Below are 952 nucleotides of genomic sequence, written 5' to 3' on the forward strand. Positions count from 1 at the left end.
TTATCGCCGCTGCAGCCGCCGCAATCCCTCCGCCGCCCCGCCCCGCACCCAATCCTGGCTCCCGGCTCGCCCGGCCCCGCCCCTCCGCGTCCTCGCCGGGAGCAGTCACCTTCAGGAGGAAGTGCCGCCGTGCGGAACCCTCCGTCAGGTTGCCCTTTAGGGGAGGACTATATTCCGTGGCGGAAGGACACGTTACATAAAACTCTTAGCTTTGACGCTCTGCGCGGGCCAATGGGGAAGTGGCAAGGCGGCAGGGCCCGCCCCGGGAACTCCGGAGACCTCCCTCCCAGACCCCCCGGCGCCGGGGCTACCACCTGTTGCTGCCAACTTGGGAGTGCTGGACGAGGGCTCTTCTCTTGACCCTCGGCCCAGGCTGCCCCAACTGTCCTGACCTAACCGGGCAGTGCCCAGATTTATGCATCTCCGGGAGCATTCCTCCAGCCCCGTCCCGCGACTCCCCGTACCTCCGGGTGCCCGCCCCGGCACACACCTCGGAAACTGAGTCGCACAGGAAGTTAGGGAGCCCGAGTTGGGATCAGAAGGTGGGGAGAGATGGAGACTCGTGGGATGGTTGGAGGTCGCCTTCGGAAGGGCTCTAGCACTGGAGCGAGGGGAGAACTAGGGAGGGCGGAGTGTACATGGAGCGGGAGCGCGAGGTCTTTTTGTTCTTAGGGCTAGAACAAGGAAGGACAAGTTGGGGCCAGGTGAATACTTTAGTTGGGGCTGGAATCCTGCAGAGCGTGCCTGAGAGTAGAAAGCGAATAGAAGGTATTAATATTAGTGCAGAACTGACCATCAGGAAATGTCAGAACGTTACAACCAAAAAATCTGCAGGAATCAGCACTTTTGTTTTCAACCTTATGTATTTAAATCAATATCGTTAGAGCTTTCCTTACATCTTTCTCCAAAGTATTTTCCGATTCCCGGTGATTGGTCAACAACCAGTGATGAC

This window comes from Neomonachus schauinslandi, chromosome 9 (assembly GCF_002201575.2).
Source record: "Neomonachus schauinslandi chromosome 9, ASM220157v2, whole genome shotgun sequence".
NCBI classification, from domain to species: Eukaryota; Metazoa; Chordata; class Mammalia; order Carnivora; family Phocidae; genus Neomonachus; species Neomonachus schauinslandi.